Source organism: Schistocerca serialis, chromosome 3 (assembly GCF_023864345.2).
Source record: "Schistocerca serialis cubense isolate TAMUIC-IGC-003099 chromosome 3, iqSchSeri2.2, whole genome shotgun sequence".
Taxonomy (NCBI): domain Eukaryota; kingdom Metazoa; phylum Arthropoda; class Insecta; order Orthoptera; family Acrididae; genus Schistocerca; species Schistocerca serialis.
Genome location: NC_064640.1, coordinates 852663171 through 852680626, shown reverse-complemented (window position 1 = coordinate 852680626; position 17456 = coordinate 852663171).

The following is a 17456-nucleotide window of genomic DNA, read 5'->3' as shown; positions in this document are numbered from 1 at the left end:
GCATCTGTAATGTTTGGAAGGTAGGAGACGAGGTACTGGCAGAAGTAAAGCTGTGAGTACCGGGCGTGAGTCGTGCTTCGGTAGCTCAGATGGTAGAGCACTTGCCCGCGAAAGGCAACGATCCCGAGTTCGGGTCTCAGTCGGGCACACAGTTTTAATCTGCCAGGAAGTTTCATATCAACGCACACTCCGCTGCAGAGTGAAAATCTCATTCTGGAAACATCCCCCAGGCAGTGGCTAAGCCATGTCTCCGCAACATCCTTTCTTTCAGGAGTGCTAGTTCTGCAAGGTTCGCAGGAGAGCTTCTGTAAAGTTTGGAAGGTAGGAGACAAGGTACTGGCAGAAGTAAAGCTGTGAGTACCGGGCGTGAGTCGTGCTTCGGTAGCTCAGATGGTAGAGCACTTGCCCGCGAAAGGCAACGGTCCCGAGTTCGAGTCTCGGTCGGGCACACAGTTTTAATCTGCCAGGAAGTTTCATATCAGCGCACACTCCGCTGCAGAGTGAAAATCTCATTGTGGAAACATCCCCCAGGCTGTGGCTAAGCCATGTCTCCGCAATATCCTTTCTTTCAGGAGTGCTAGTTCTGCAAGGTTCGCAGGAGTGCTTCTGTAAAGTTTGGAAGGTAGGAGACGAGGTACTGGCAGAAGTAAAGCTGTGAGTACCGGGCGTGAGTCGTGTTTCGGTAGCTCAGATGGTAGAGCACTTGCCCGCGAAAGGCAACGGTACCGAGTTCGAGTCCCAGTCGGGCACACAGTTTTAATCTGCCAGGAAGTTTCATATCAGCGCACACTCCGCTGCAGAGTGAAAATCTCATTCTGGAAACATCCCCCAGGCTGTGGCTAAGCCATGTCTGAACAATATCCTTTCTTTCAGGAGTGCTAGTTCTGCAAGGTTCGCAGGAGAGCGTCTGTAAAGTTTGGAAGGTAGGAGACGAGGTACTGGCAGAAGTAAAGCTGTGAGTACCGGGCGTGAGTCGTGCTTCGGTAGCTCAGATGGTAGAGCACTTGCCCGCGAAAGGCAACGGTCCCGAGTTCGAGTCTCGGTCAGGCACACAGTTTTAATCTGCCAGGAAGTTTCATATCAGCGCACACTCCGCTGCAGAGTGAAAATCTCATTCTGGAAACATCCCACAGGCTGTGGCTAAGCCATGTCTCCGCAATATCCTTTCTTTCAGGAGTGCTAGTTCTGCAAGGTTCGCAGGAGAGCTTCTGTAAAGTTTGGAAGGTAGGAGACGAGATACTGGCAGAAGTAAAGCTGTGAGTACCGGGCGTGAGTCGTGCTTCGGTAGCTCAGATGGTAGAGCACTTGCCCGCGAAAGCCAATGGTCCCGAGTTCGAGTCTCGGTCGGGCACACAGTTTTAATCTGCCAGGAAGTTTCATATCAGCGCACACTCCGCTGCAGAGTGAAAATCTCATTCTGGAAACATCCCCCAGGCTGTGGCTAAGCCATGTCTCCGCAATATCCTTTCTTTCAGGAGTGCTAGTTCTGCAAGGTTCGCAGGAGAGCTTCTGTAAAGTTTGGAAGGTAGGAGACGAGGTACTGGTAGAAGTAAAGCTGTGAGTACCGGGCGTGAGTCGTGCTTCGGTAGCTCAGATGGTAGAGCACTTGCCCGCGAAAGGCAATGCTCCCGAGTTCGAGTCTCGGTCGGGCACACAGTTTTAATCTGCCAGGAAGTTTCATATCAGCGCACACTCCGCTGCAGAGTGAAAATCTCATTCTGGAAACATCCCCCAGGCTGTGGCTAAGCCATGTCTCCGCAATATCCTTTCTTTCAGGAGTGCTAGTTCTGCAAGTTTCGCAGGAGAGCTTCTGTAAAGTTTGGAAGGTAGGAGACGAGGTACTGGCAGAAGTAAAGCTGTGAGTACCGGGTGTGAGTCGTGCTTCGGTAGCTCAGATGGTAGAGCACTTGCCCGCGAAAGGCAACGGTCCCGAGTTCGAGTCTCGGTCGGGCACACAGTTTTAATCTGCCAGGAAGTTTCATATCAGCGCACACTCCACTGCAGAGTGAAAATCTCATTCTGGAAACATCCCCCAGGCTGTGGCTAAGCCATGTCTGAACAATATCCTTTCTTTCAGGAGTGTTAGTTCTGCAAGGTTCGCAGGAGAGCATCTGTAATGTTTGGAAGGTAGGAGACGAGGTACTGGCAGAAGTAAAGCTGTGAGTACCGGGCGTGAGTCGTGCTTCGGTAGCTCAGATGGTAGAGCACTTGCCCGCGAAAGGCAACGGTCCCGAGTTCGGGTCTCGGTCGGGCACACAGTTTTAATCTGCCAGGAAGTTTCATATCAGCGCACACTCCGCTGCAGAGTGAAAATCTCATTCTGGAGTGCCAAATTACTTTGTTGTAATCATAATGTGGTTTATTTGTAAAGGAACAGTACAAATATAAGTAGTTGTCTGGAGGATATTATATGAAATTGGTTTCTGGCCAGTACTGCCATGTAAATGAATATCAGATCTGCTATGTGCAACTGATTTACAGATATGACTGGTATTTAGCATCAATTTTGTACTAGTTACTGCATGCATAATGGGCCTCCAGCAGGCCTTTGTTCTTATTATTTAGCTAGAGATTTCTATTCAGACTAATTCAGTTCACATATATAAATGATAGATGTAAATTTCATGTTAAAAGGTAAATAAGGAGTTGTACCATGATAAGGATATTTAAAAATGGATTTTCTGTTTCATTTCATATGGGTATCAGTATGGTCTCATTTTTTTAAACATTAGCTAAAATTTTCACAATATCCATATCAACCATACAAAAGAAATTACTGTGATGATAAAGAAATCAAGTTAACTTCTTTCTGTCTGTTCTGTGTATGTGTAAGTGATTTTTGTCAGAAATAATATAATTTTTTAAGTTGTTGGGATTTGCCATGATAATTTAATTTGATCATGTGTTACAGAGATATTGCAAGTTACTGGTTGACATGCACAGTTTAATATAGACACTGATCACCCAGAACATTATGGTCTCCAACCTACTATCAATATAAACTTGTCCATCAATAGCAGTGTCACCTTGAGAGGAATGACTGCTAGACACACACCCTGTGTGTGTGTGTGTGTGTGTGTGTGTGTAGAATGGGGAAGGTGCACAGTCTATCTGAGTTTGACTGAGGGCAGATGGTAATGGCCCGAGGCTCAGAATGAGCATATCGGAAACTCCACAACTTGTCGGCTATTTGAGAAGTGCTGTGATGATTTGCCTTCAACACATGGTGATACCACATTCAAACGTCATGGGGTTGAGGGACCGCCACTCATAACAGATGTCGGACGTTGTAGGCTGAGCAGACTGGTAAAACAGGACAGGCAGTAAACTGTAGCAAAACAATCCTCAGTCTTCAATACTAGGCAGAGTACAAGTAAGTCTGAACACACAGTGCACTGAACACTCGTAATGAGGGGCCTCTGCAGCCAATGACCCAAGCATATGCCAATGTTAACACCACAACATCGACGACGACAATTGAAATGAGCAAGTGACCATTGGCACTGTACATTGGTGGAGTGGCAGAGAATTGAATAGTCTAACGAATCCCGATGCCATCATCATCGTGCCAATGGGTGGTGCAAATCTGTCATCTTCCAGTGGAACATCTCCTTCACACCTTCACTTGGAATGGAGACAAGCTGGCAGTGGCTCCATTATGCTTTGGGCAACATTCAAGTAGACACTCGCGGGTCCAGTGGAGCTTGCGCTAGGCCATGATTGATAAGGAGTATCGTACATTGGTTGCAGACCACATGTACCCCTCCATGACAATCATGTTTACCGACAGCAGTTGCATTTTTCATCAAGATAATGTGATATCACAGGGCCATGAGTGTGACAGAATGGTTCAAGGAACACAGTGGTGAGTTCCAATTGATGTGCTGGCCACCCCAACTAGCCAGATCTGAACCTGATTTAACACAGCTCATCGCCCCCCTCCCAGGAATTTACGGAAATCGGGTGCCTTGGGTGTGCAGGTGTGTTGCCAGCTCCCTACAGTGACCTACCAAGACCTCACTGCTTACATGCCATTATGTGTTACCTCACCACTGTCATCCATGTGAAAACGGTGGACATACTCCCTATTAAGTTTGTGTGTCTCATATAGACATTCACATTTGACATCAAAGAATGATTCATTGTCAATAAAATGAAAATTAATGAAGAAATAACACATCATATCATATGCAGCCTTAGCAACTTTGGAAAGCCATGATAATCTGTAGGCTGTCAAACTGCTGTGATTCATGACTGACAGTAAACCTTTGATTTTAAAATGTAATTGCCTATTGAAAGGGGGGGGGAGGGGAAAGGAACTTGCTTTGATAGTTTCTAATTCTTTTATTTTTTGCTCTTACATCATGTAATGACATTACTTTTATCTTCTTATTTGTGTGAAAGATTATTATGTATTTGTTTATAATCTGTACTGTGACATTTGTCAACTGTGGGTATTATGTATCAGGCAGAAGTTTGGTGGTCTTCTTGCAAATTTAAGTAAATAATTGAAATATTACTTTCTCTGCAGTCTAATATTGGTTGTTCATCAAAAATCACTGTCATTTTTTTAAATTTAATATTAATAGGCCCTCAGATGGCTACAAGTAAAACAAATGAGGTTATTAGTAAATCCACCATAAATGTGATAGGCAGACCTACTCTTTGACAAGATCTGCATGAGGAGAGCTTTTCATCTTAATGACTCTTTTTGTTTTTTCTGTTATATATTTTGTGTAATACCTACTAGATATTTCTATATCAGTCATTGGCTTTAGCTGAAGTATAAAAGATTTCCTGGGCTAAAATGTTGGTAAAAAGGAATAGACACATGAAAAAAATTGATTTCCATCATAATTCAAGATTATGGTGTTAACTATACTATGGAAAGATGTATAATTTTACTTCTGTTGTCAGTAAATAGTGTGAGACTTTGAGAACATAAGATGTAGAAACAAATTCTATTGTTCCTCTGACTGACTGAATAAAAATTTTAAATCCATAAAAAGCTATTTGAGTCACTGTTAACTGTAAATATTGCCGAGCTTATCAGCGAGAAATAATCTGTGCGCTGAACTTTAACTGTTTTTAGCAGTTCTGATGGATAGTGAATATGAGTAACATGCTTGGCTAGGAACATGATGTACATAAAATATTTCTTTAATGTGCAGATTCTCTTAAAACTGTACCACTGTTAAAAAAAGTTGTATAATACTCATTGTTCATGTACTTCCTCACAGCCACTAAAGGACCTGGTGATGCTATATTTAGTTTAAAAAGTGTGTTTTATGAAAAATTTAATGTTGTTTTTGGGATGTAACTAGCATTTGATTCATTTACCATATTTACTCGAATCCAAGCCGCACCTGAAAAATGAGACTCGAAACAAAGGAAAAAAAAATTTCCCGAATCTAAGCCGCACCTGAAATTTGAGACTCGAAATTCAAGGGAAGAAAAAAGTTTTAGGCCGCACCTCCAAATCTAAACAAAGTTGGTCCATTGTAATATGAGACACAATTCAGGTCGAATGAATGACGATACAGTTACAGTAGTTTGGTTCAAATCGTAAGCTTAGCAGTTAAGCTTTACCACGTAGCCATTGCTATGCGTCAGGCGCTCCGTCCGTATTTATACGGGTACCTTTCCTTTTTCACGTGCTTCGTCTGTTTGCGTTACTAAGCTGAAAATGCATTACTGCATTGTGTCATGCATTGTTTGTCGCATTCTGATAGTGCGTGTTTACGACCTGTCGCGGCTCGCGGCATGGCTTGCTTTTGTGCACGCTACCGCCGCTTACAGTTAAAAAAAAAAAAAAAAAAAAAGGAATCGTCTCATTAGCGGAACAATGGCTAGAGACTGCTATTTGTTGTTACTTACACTGCTGCTTTCTTTGATAATGATCAACAAGAATCAAATGATAGACTGCGTATGATAGAACATGTTCTGAACGAAAGTTAGGCGAAAATTTTTCTCCGTTTGAAAATCTTTGCGGCCGCTTCTTTATTACATCAAATTCTGCACAGAAATTATTCATCTTAGATTTAAAAATCTAGTCACTTGCCGTGCTTCATTTCTGACTGTATCACTATTAGGCATAAGAGTAATAGGAATATAAACATGACACGATACGTATATTCTTCCGCGTTTGCTGTTGTCTCACTCTAGTTTCGTAGTTTATTAGGCAGACAGGATTTAAATGAGATAGCAGCAAACACGAAAGAATACATGGCAAAATGTTTATATTCGTATTATTCTTATGGTGAAGAGAATACTGTATGTGATTCAAATTTTATCAGGTTCCTATTAGCAACTATCTCTTCTCACAGATAGGAAAAAATTCAGAACGTAGAGTTGGCCATATTGACAAACATCCCAAACAGTCTTGCCAGTCAGATTTTTGTAGTACACTGAAATTGTGCTACATTCGAAGATGAACAGTACGGAATTTGTATTTACTTCGTTGGATAATGTATGAAAATGCAGTGGTCGAAACTCGCGGGGGAGAAAAAAGCTCGTCTTCCACTTTTTTTAAATTCATTTACCGACGCAGAGGTTTTGGCGCCAGTATTTATCTTTGTGCCTACAAAGCATGCCTGCGTAGCGCTACATATATTCGACAGCAGAAGTTAGTTGTGGCGGCACGTACCAACATTTTTCATAACTTCCGCTTCCTTTGCACTTGATTCTAAGCCGCAGGCGGTTTTTTGGATTACGAAAACCGGAAAAACAAGTGCGGCTTAGATTCGAGTAAATACGGTAAAACTATAAAATATCACATTATACTGACAGAAATATGTTCTTCATGAATGCTGGCCAGATCAAAGAATGGAATTAAATGGGAATAGTGACCTAACTACAGTGTCTTTAAATCAGAATTTATCATTCAGGCATTGCTGGTGCTACTGTAGTAATGACCCTCCATTTGAGGTGTGTGTAGTTACAGTGCTTATTGTAAATGATTCTCTTCTAAGATAATCCAAGGATCACATTTTCTTATTTTTATTAAAAAATTAGAATTACTATAAAGATACAGAGTTGTTTCAGATAAATCAGAAATATACTTTCAAACGTCTAGTCACGATAACTTCATCCATTCTGTATCTGTAAATGACCACACTGAATAATACGAGGGTAGTCCACAAAGTAAGTTCCATTTCTATTTCTAGCTGCGGTAGCGCTACGATCGCTACTGCCGATATGTGCTTTGTAGTGCTTCTTTATAATGTCAGCCGTAATTGAAAATGCCATCGTGTGTGAAATCAGATCTGCGATTCATTTTCTAAATGCAAAGAAAGTTAAACCAAAGGAAATTCATTGGCAAATCTGTGAGGTTTATGGACAAAATGCTATGAGTGATTCAATGGTTAGAAGATGGGTCAGACTGTTCAATGAAGGACATGATCAAGTTCACGATTAACAATGGAGTGAACGCCCGTCTGTGGTTACTGATGAACTGGTTCACACAATTGAAGAGAAGATTAAGCACAACCATACGTTTACACTTAGTGCTCTTGCTATGAAAATTCTGCAAATCTCACTATCACTAATTCATGAAATTGTTACTGAAAAACGGAATTTTTGGAAACTTTGCTCATGTTTGGTACCCAAATTTCTTACTGAACAACACAAAAAACAACCGATGGGCAGTGCACTTCAGTTTTTGACACACTAAAATGAAGAAATCGATGGTTTTCCTTCTCGGGTAGTCATGGGGGATGAAACTTGGGTAATGTAAGACAGCAATCAATGGAATGGAGGCACACTTCACCCCAATAAAGGTTAAGCCTAAGCAAATCTTGACACCTCTAAAAGTCATGTGCACCATTTTTTGGGACAGAAAAGGCATTTTGTTGATTGATTGGCCTCGTGGTAAGAAATCAATGCACATGGTTACTGAGAGACCATCAGCAAATTGTGCCGTGCAATACAGAACAAGCGCCAAGGATTACTGTCAAAAGGTGTTTTTTCCCCACAATAATGCCCAACCTCACAGCTCTTATGAGAATTTCACTGGGATGCATTTGATCATCCTCTGTACAGCCTGGACCTTGCTCCTAGCTCTCTTCTTACACCTAAAATCTGTCCTTGGTGGTCAACACTTCAATGATAATGACAAGCTAAACGAACATGTTACCACATGGTTGAATACACTGGTGGCAATCTTCTATGAAGAAGGCATACAAAAACTTGTACCACAGTATGGCAAGTGTCTACAAAATTTTAGAAGCTATGTAAAAAAGTAGTTTAACAGTTGTAGATGTTTTACAATAAATATTTTTTCTGTGTCTGTGCACATTTGTTTTATATAACCAAATGGAACTTGCTTTGTGGACATACCTCATAAATTAATAGCTGTGAAGATCTATAATCAAAAGTGTTGTCTATTTAATTATTTTAAGCACATAATTGAAATTTTTGATACTTAAATTATGAACTTTTTTAACTGCATTTCATAGTTCACTCCCACCTTCATAGTTTAGTGGTCAGTGTGGCTGAATGCCATTTAAGGGGGCCTGGATTTGATTACCAGCAGAGTCAGCAATTTCCTCTGCTTGGGGACTGGGTATTGTTTCGTCCTCATCATTACCGGCATGCAAGTCATCAAAATGAAATCAACTAAAACGACTTGCAGCTGACAAACTCCCTGAAAGGGTACCCCTGGCAAAATATGCCATATGCACATTTCATTTTCATAGTTCAAAAGTCAGAGAAGAAGTAAGAGTAATGTTTTAAGTTGTGCATGGTCACTTGTGTTTATTTCATAGTAATGTAATGTCCTATGCAGAGAGTAAAAATAACTTGCAATATTGGCTGAGAGTATAATCCATTGGCTACAATCTTTGGAAAAAGCACTGTTTGATAACATTTAACACAAACTTTGCTAACTGCTTGGAAAATTAATTAGAGGCAGTAATTTAGCATCTTGGAAAATAAAGTAGTAAGGAAGTAAGTAAGTTTATTTTTCAGGTATAGTAGTATCTCCATATTGTCAATTGCATTATGATCTCACAATTAAGTGTATCAGGAATATTAATGAAACATGAACATGAAAACTACAACTGAAACCACTGAAGATCACTTATTGCACTTATTAATGTCATATGCACATGCATGGGTTCTTTAGCTTTGGATATGAAAGGTAAAATAACAAACAGGTGCAGCAGTGAAATGAGAGATTTGGCAACACTGGAAGTAGGAATCACAAAACGGGAGTGATGCCACTGACCCTGATATTTATGTTCAGTGGAGATGCTGTCCCTGGGCCAGTGAACAATGTGTTGTTGCCACGAAGGTGATTTACAAAAATGACAACTAAGCAGCTATGCAGTGTGTTTTTCATACTCCTTACAAACTCGCAAGGCATGCCCCTGTCCCATCAGCACATGCTATCCAAGTACAGGTACAGAACTTTGAGGAAATGGGTGACGAGGTGCAAAAGAGGGATGGAAGTGCAAAATGGAAGTGTACACTACAGAATGTTGCAAGAATGGAAGAAGCCTTCAGCCGAAATTCCAGGCATTCTGCACAAAAGCATGTGCTGAAACTTGACGGAACAGATTGCAGTGTGTGGTGAATATAGTACTAAGAACTGCAAAACTACCTATACAAAATTCAGATAGTGCCAAAAACTGATGCAAATGAGCTCCTGAAAATACTATTCTTTCAGCAGAAATTTTTGGGGTTCATGAACAACCACACACGTCTGTGCAACAATCTGACCATGAATGATGAGGTGTCAGGCTTTGCTGACAACCAAAACTTTAGCGACTGATCATGTGAAAATCCTGAAATGCTTCATGAAACACAACTTTAGTAATAAAGTGGTGGTGTGGTGCAGTATATTAATGTTTGGAATTGTTGGGTGCTATTTTTTCTAAGACAACTGTGCTAATGCCGGTACCATGAATACAAAACATTGTGTTCACATAGTGAAACACACCCTAATGTGACAACTTCCTGTAACTTTAGAGACATTCTTCCAACAAGACCATACCTTGCAGCATTCCATTAACATGCAACAGAACATCTTTCCTGGTCATCTGATCGCCAACAGTGGGGACGTTTCCTGGCCTCCTAGATCCCCTGACCTTCCAGTATGTGATTTGTTCCTTTGGGGTCATTTGAAATCTCAGATCTTCCAGTGGACCCACAAAACACCATCCAGGAAATGAAGGACCAAATTCAGGAGGAAATTAATTGAAGTTCAGTGCCAGTCTTGCAAGATGTGAAGTCTAACTTCATTAAGACATGAAATGTGTCGTCAGCTACATGACATCATTTCAAGTGATTGTCATCTTGAAGTGCAAGCATTGTAAACTGTTACTTTATTTCTTTTCTAGCACTGTGAATAAATTTTTATTGGTGGTGGAGGTTTCAAGATCATCAATTTCACTGCCATACATGTTAGTAAGAAAATTAGGATAAGTGGCAAGTATGAGGAAAAATGTTAAGGAACTTCTGCTAAGAGCTGTATAGTTCCTTAGAGGTGGAGAGGGGAGAGGAGGGGAAGAAATGAAAAAAAGTCTTAATAGTGTGTATGACTTTAACATGTTGACTGCCACAGGCCAAACCAGGCACACAGTGTTAGGGGTGAGGCTCTGCTATGACCTCATGGCAGTCATCATATTAATGGAGATTCCAGTGTTTCAGTGCATACATTTTCTTTCTTAATAAGATAAGCTGTTAGTAGACAAGAGGAAGAAAGAATGAGGGAGGAAGATAAGAACAAAGTATTAAAGGAACTTGTGTACATTCTTGACAAATGCAGCATAGAGTTGTCAGTGCTTACAGACAAACAGCACTGCATGAAATAACTGCAGATACTGTTGTGGGACATGATGAATGTATCCGTTAGGACAGCATGGTGAAATTTGGTGTTAATGGGCTATGGCAGGAGACAACCGACAGGAGTGCCTTTGCTAACAGCACGGTATAGACTGCAGTGCCTCTCCTAGGCTCATGACCATATTGATTGTACCCTAGATGACTGGAAAACTGTAGCCAGGTCAGATGAGTCCCTGTTTCAGTTGGTAAGATCTGAAGGTAGGATTCTAGTGTGGTGCAGACCCCATGAAGCCACGGACCCAAGTTTATCAATAAGGCACTGTGCAAGCAGTTTGTGACTCCATTATGGTGTGGACTGAGTTTACACAGACTGGACTGGATCCTCTGGTCCAACTGAACCAATGGTTGACGAAATGGTTATGTTCAGCTACTTGCAGGCCATTTGCAACCATTTATGGACTTCATTTCTGTGGATGACAATTGACCATATCACCACACCACAACTGTTCATGATTAGTTTCAAGAATATTCTACACAATTTGAGCAAATGATTTGGCCACCTGGATCACTGGACATGAATCCCATCAAGCATTTATGGTACAAAATTAAAAGGTCAGTTTGTGCACAAAATCTTGCACCAGCAACACTTTCAGAATCATGGATGGCTGTAGAGGCAGCATGGCTCAATATTCCTGCAGGGAACTTCTAATGACTTTCTGAATCCATGCCACATAAAGTTGCTGCACTACGTCAGGCAGAAGGTGGTCTGACAATATATTAAGGGGTATCCCATGACTTCTGTCACTTCAGTGTATAAGGTGAACAGAAACTGGAAGTTCAGGAAGACCATATTTTCATCTAAAATAAACAAAGAAATACGTTATCCTAACATTATCTCTGTAACGAGAATTTGAAATGTGTGAGGTACCAGGTATGAGACCCATTAGAAACATCACAGGTGTTGAAGTCTAAGTCCCATTTTTTCCCCGAGTTCTTTCTAGCAGATATAGTCTACCATTTTCATTAGCTGTGGTGACGCACTTTCTCAATTCGGTTGTTAGAAATCAAGGAATATGGTCTTTGCCCTTTAAGTCCATACAGGAAGAAACGGCATGGTGAGTAGTCTGGGAGGAATGTACGTCTTGTGGCAATTACCTTGAAAAATAAAAACAGGAAAAACATCTCATTTGAAATTGGTTATTCCATTTGTATATTAGCATGGGGTTAATTCATCATGCCTGTGGAAATTTTACTCAACTATTTGTGACGATTCCTTTCCACAAGCCCTCATCCCATTCAGTGGCACCCCTAAAAGTCTCATGAAACATCTTATTAGATAATTATGATGTAGATGCATTCTCTGCATGTCATTGAGGTTGATGTTGCAGAAGACGAATGAAATTCAAACTGGCATCCGAATGCCCATCAAATTAGAACAACACTGCCATGCATATTTAAGAACTTACCTGTAGTTATGTCAGTAACACAATAATATTTTCCAGCAACATTAAAAATAGCATCAACAGTAAGCTATATCTGGCTCAGTTTACTATCTATGCAGTTAGATACTAATGCCGAAGGTTTAAAATGCATTCTTTGAGAGAATGTACTTATGTTCATTGCCCGTGAATTCATTGTCTTATGAAATTGTCCACTATGTGTAACTGGGGAGCATCATTTCAAATTGCATAATGACAAAAAAACTGATTACCTTTAAAATGTGAAGTTATTATGTTTGAGATGTACTTCTAGAAATGTGAAAAAGTGAAATCAATTTTGCAATTCTGTTCTTCATATTTAAGGAAAATGTGGCGGTCTTAATACACCATGACTAAATGGAAATATAAAAATAAAAAAATTTAATGAGGCAAATACATAACTAAGTATTTATTTTTGTTACTATTGTAGAATAATAGTGTTAATGATGTCCTTTTTGATGCCATTTGTCTTTGAAAACATTTTTATTACACAATAAATATGTTCACATTAATCATTTCATATCAAACTCAGCATGTCTTTCTGGTAAATATTTTGATTTATAGAATCTTGAGAATGGCCATTCTTTTGGTTTCTGTTAATATTTGGTAAGGTCGTCATGCTCCTTTCAAGCAGCCACAAGCTGATGTACAAACCTCTTCCTCACTGCCCGTTACAATAGGAGCTGCACCAATGAAGTTCATACAGAAATCTAAATCTCCTATGCTCTTCCAGTCATCCCCAAAACGTTTAGATAGTAAGTAGTAGATTCACATCAGTCATCTTTGCTTTGCCTGTATGGTGAAATCACTGATGGTTCTCCCCCTGCACGTCTGGGGGTAAGAATAGGCCAGAGGTATTCCTGTCTGTCATAAGAGGCGATTAAAAGGAGTTTCCCACGTTTCGGCCTTTATGTGACGGTCCCCTGCAGGGTTTTGAACTCCATTCTTCAAAATTTTCCTGAATATCAAGCCAATTGGGGAAGGGAGCCTTACATGGTGCATATGTCCATCGTGCATTGAAATCTTTAGCCCACTCCCTCATTGCTGCATCTCAGTCCCGCTCATTCCCCATCTCTTGTGTGAGGACACCTTCCTGGATGTGTTTTCCACCATACATTGTGCAGTGTCGCTTTGTGTCGACGATGACCATGGATTTCTTTGCACCTGATATCCAGCACGGTAGCCAGTCCGTTGTGGCGGGGCCGCCATGTACCGTGTTGGTTGTAGCCACCCTGACCACACAGGGAGCGGTCTGCTGATGCCTGCGCCATTAACTCCCCACGTGTGCCAAGGGGTAGATAGATACCCATCCCCCTGGGGCATCGGGACGCCCGACAATGGCCGTCCTGCCAGGTGGCTTTTGCTGTGGCTAGGTGGCGCCTGTGGGTAGTGCCCCTGGTCTGAGTGGGTGGCATCAGGGAGAATGACACTCGAAGCGTAGTCCATCATCTCTTGCTGGTGGTGGTGAAACACTAGCAGTCTCTAAGCAATCACAAGTTCAATTCAACGCACAGAAGTGCGACCCCAAATCGTTCCCCTCCTTGGCCACACCATGGAAGGAACATCAGGCTAAGGATGGCAGTGGAACTTATTCGCCACAGTACCCTGTATGTTTGAGAGCTGATGGGGAATCTTTCATGACAATGAAGCCTCAGTTTTTTGTGGAGCATTTGGAGTACAAGTTTGGGGAGGTGTAGGGATTGTCCAAAACAAGATGTGGGTCAGTCTTGATCAAAACAGCATCCTCAGCCCAGTCACCAACGTTACTAGCTTGTGACAAGCTGGCGGATGTTTCTGTAACCATCACGCCCCATAAGAGCTTAAATATAGTCCAGGTTATCCTATTTCACAGAGACGTTCTTCTGCAGTCTGGCGATAAGCTGGGCCCCAATTTAGAGTGGCGAGGTGTACATATCGCTCCTGTAGTCGTTCTGTTGTGGTACTACTGAATTTGTGATGTGTTCCTGAAAATAAATCAAAGATATACTGAATGAGTGGAAAGAACAAACATAAGTAGAATAACATCACTGTATGTCAAATTAGAAAAGAATTAAGTATGTACTGATTAGTAACATAAATTTTGTGTGTAGAGTACACCACTCCATTGCCAATGAAGCACCTAGGAATGAAAACTGCTGCATTTGAGCAAATATTAAGCTGTCCAATGGTGAAGCATATACTCAGCTAATATGATAACATGTTGCATTCACAATGTAAGTGGGCAGCTGCAGACAGTGATGCTAGTGTTTACCAAGAGTCATTTTATAGATGCATGTTCAAGGCCTTAAGCATTTGTGACGAAGCAAGCTGGGATCTCTTTACTTTGTCTCTTATTTTTCCACCTGCCTCCTTAAATTACTTTTATTTTAATTTTTGCCTAGTTACCTTTACATGTATGAATATAATCTGCATTTCCAAGGAAGAGAAATTATGGCCCTCCGTCTTAAGGAATATAGCAAAAGGTCTAATTTTGTGCATTCTTTTGTATATGTAATTAATTTCCTAATTTATTTTGACCATTCCTAGTTAAATTTTTGTTATAGGGTGAAATCAGTAATTGTTTTGTGACAGATTCTATTGTCAACTTGTAAACAATTATAAATTCTGTGGTAAATATAAACATTTGGAAGAAAAACTACTCAGATTCTTAAAGTATCTATTTGGCTCTATTCAAAAAGCCCTTAATTAATTCCAAAATAATTACCAGGTTTGTCAAAAGTATTGTTTGTGTAACTATATGAATGTCATTATTTAAACAAATGATTCGGCCTAATCTTTGTGGTAGAAGGAACTACTAAAAAGAATGAGTTATGAGTTAAATTTTAATTGTAATTTCTGTACCTTAAACAGTGAAAATGTAAAGCTTCAGCGCCTATTATTGTGAGGATATACAAAAAACTGATTTTTGGTGCTGAGACAGTCAGTCCACGGACGATTTTCAGACAGGAAGTATGTATTTGTTAAATTAACAACAATCCATCAACTTAACGGTGGAATAAGTGTAACACAAAGAAGCTGCGTGTTAGAACAATTAATGACAATGTCTGTTCAACTTATTTGAGAAATAGTGTCACACATATCGTATTATTCTGCAAGAACTGCCTACTTAGGTTTTTACTGCTCATAGAAGTTCAATGGCAAACTATTGCAGCAATATGCTGATGTTGCCTGCAACCTATTAATGTGGCTTTTCAACATTAACCAGCAGTTAATCAGCCATATAATTGTGTAATATTGGGCAGGTTGTGAACAGTGAAAGTAAAGAACTGTGAATCGCAATTGTACAACTGTCAGCTACATCATTTACAGCTAAAGCCCTACACTATATTAACAAGAAACTATCACAATACTGCTTAATAATAGTTCTGTCTCTGCCAGATAAAAGTGTTCTAATGAATTAGAAAGAAAGCTGCTGTTACTTCAGTTCCATTAGGTAGCTGCAGACTGTCTTAACAGGAACTTAATATTTACTTAATTAATAAAGTATTTTTCAAAGAAAATAGTAACCTAAATCTGTTATTACACAGGACAGTTTACAACATACTACTTGCCATCCATCTAAAGGAGGAATCAAACCCTTGCACTAAGATAAACAGTGGAAGGAGTCATCACCAGGAATGTTTTTAATTGGCTGAGATAACCAATTACTTGCTGTATGTTAGATGGGAGCTTCTCAAATATCTTCACACCATAGGATATAATTCCTAAGTTAGATTTCTGTCTTGTATTGATGGTCCAGATCACAGTTCAGCTTGAACTGATTTTTCACAGCCACACTACAGTTCTTTCTTGACACCTATATGCCCACTATAATGACTGATTTTTTTTTTACCCACCAGACAGCATTCTCAGGTGCAGTATGATGCACAGGATGGGGAGAGCCAACTGTTGCCCTATCGTCAGATGGTGCATGTTTGCAGCATTGTTGGAGTGGTCCAGCTGTGGCCAGGTGTGAACTGTACATACTTCTCACTACATTCAGTGTGTACATGTTTTGTTCTCTGGCCATAGCTACATGAGCCACAACAATGCTGGAAATATGCAATAAATATGTCCCATCTGATGATAAATCGCTTGTGAATTCAAAACCGGCCATGGTAAATAGAAACTGAAGAATAAAATCAAAGGCGCCTGGCTGCTGCAAACCTTTACACAATTTTAAACCTGAACTGACATTGCTTCTTCTGGCAACATCTGCCTGAAGAGAGATATTTATCAATAACCTTGTGGCATAAGACTACGATTGCTTGGGCTATTTAGAACTACATATCAATATTCCTTCACAGTAACATGAGCAGTGACAGATACCAATATGTTCATTATTATTACTTTTCAGCCAGTGAGCTAGCTGGTAATCTGTAAGTAGCTAGTATGTAGACACAGAAGACACAGAGTGTAAAGCCAATGTAACCTACACCATTTTGGTACAAACAGACCAATGATCCTTGGAACATGGCATTATTTCTAGTTAGACACACAAACTATATCTGAAGAACAAAATCAGTCTATATAAAGGGATCTACTGCTCTGACTATGATAAAAGGTAGATTGGCAAAACAAAATAATGACTCCACCAACCTGTTTTGAACAGTAATGTCATCAACATGGTTTAAACTATTTCAAGCATATACAATACGGTGACCATGGCATCACTTATTACAACTGCAGACAAACATAAATAACAAGTATTTAACTCCAACAACAGAATGAAACTGACAGGAGAACTGAATGACGGAGGTGGTTTCGGGCGCGGACAAATATACGACAGTAAGAATAACGACATTACAGCAAAACAAATATTTGCCAAAAAAATCAAGCACATGAAATCCTTAAAATTTAACACAAAAAAATTACAAAAACAAAATCTATTGGTGTTGTAAATTTCGATATCTCAAATGAGGACTACAATACCAGTAACCCATACACAACTAAAAAACTCAACACCACAATTTTCACCCACATAGCTCCAACAAAGCCCTCGATAACAGGAACTAACATACTACTCTAAAATATGGTGTTGCAAATTTCACTTCACCCTTAATCCTCAAGCAAAGATCTTGATATCGTGAACTTGCACCCAACTCCAAAACCCGATGACACAAATTTACCTATATAGCACCAAAAAACAAAGCCCACTGTACAAAAAGAAACACACTCAAACACTAAAATCTATTTTCCACACTTTCACTTACT